The 1,369-nt window shown below is 41.2% G+C and overlaps 1 pseudogene; it reads left to right on the top strand.

The window, feature by feature from the left end:
- The first annotated feature begins 304 nt into the window (after window positions 1-304).
- The window catches only part of LOC100955580, a 3,078-nt pseudogene continuing 2,013 nt past the window's right edge, over window positions 305-1,369 (top strand).

Genomic DNA, 1,369 nt, shown 5'->3' with positions numbered 1-1,369 from the left:
TAAAATTAACAAAAATAATATAAAACTCATATTCTGGCGAAATAGCCACATGGCAGCCGAAAACCGTATATTCCCTTCCTGTTCTCCCGCCTGTTCCTGCATTCTTTCCAAAAATCAGGACTTTTTAAAAATGCCTCTGGACATGGGACAAATTGTTAAAAAGTGGGACTGTCCCACCAAAAGCGGGACGTCTGGTCACCCTAACTTAGTTGGTGTAATTATAAATCCAGAGATTGAAAAGCTTTTTGATTTTCCAAAAGGAGGGACGTACCACAATATCAGATAAGCCTGACCTACAGCCAAAATGGTGCTGTCCCAGAGACAACGAGATGAACTGAATCGAGCTATAGCGGATTATCTTCATTCAAATGGCTATGAAGAGGCTTATTTGGTTTTTAAAAAGGAAGCCGAACTAGATATGAATGAAGAATTAGGTAAGAAATATGCTGGTCTTTTGGGAAAAAAATGGACATCCGTTATTAGATTACAGAAGAAGGTTGTGGAATTAGAATCAAAGCTAAATGAAGCAAAAGAAGACTTTACATTGGGTGAACCTCTTGGTCGGAAACGAGACCCAAAAGAACAGATCCTCCGTCCGCTAGAAAACTACGCATTGAGTGGTCATAGGAGTCCAGTCACTCCAGTCATTTCCATCCTGTGTTCAGTGTTACGGTCTCTGCTTCAGAAGATGCTACAATTAAGGTGTGGGATTATGAGACTGGAGATTTTGAATGAACTCTGAAGGGGCATAAAGACTCTGTGCAGGACATTTCATTTGATCACAGCGGCAAGCTTCTGGCTTCCTGTTCTGCAGATGCGACCACAAAACTATGGCATTTTCAGGGCTTTGAATGCATCAGGACCATGCACGGCCATGACCACAATTAAAGTGACCAGATTTTAACATTGGTAAAGCGGGACACCATTGATGGGGGGGTGGGGGAGTGGTACTTAATTAAAAATTTGGTCTATATGGAGCAACAAAAATTTTTATAGAACACAAAAATAGTATTGTAATATATATATTTTTAATTTCAACATAAGTACAATTTACAAATATAATACATTAAAAAAATTATGTATAAGGCGGTGCCTGTGGCTCAAAGGAGTAGGGCGCTGGCCCCATATGCCTAAGGTGGCAGGTTCAAACCCAGCCCTGGACAATAAAAAAAAAAAATTATCTATAGTATTATTTTATTCTTTGGCATATTTCTCATTTGGCTTTCAAAGTCTCAACACTTGGCTCGGCACCTGTGGCTCAAGCAGCTAAGGCGCCAGCCACACCTGAGCTGGTGGGTTCGAATCCAGCCCAGGCCCGCCAAACAACAATGATGGCTGCAACCAAAAAATAGCTGGGCGTTGTGGCAGG

The sequence above is a fragment of the Otolemur garnettii genome, unplaced genomic scaffold (genome assembly GCF_000181295.1).
Source record: "Otolemur garnettii isolate 467f Iridium unplaced genomic scaffold, OtoGar3 scaffold00114, whole genome shotgun sequence".
Lineage (NCBI taxonomy): Eukaryota > Metazoa > Chordata > Mammalia > Primates > Galagidae > Otolemur > Otolemur garnettii.
The sequence above is the reverse complement of the archived record's forward strand: the minus strand, read 5'-3'. Positions and strand labels throughout refer to the sequence as shown.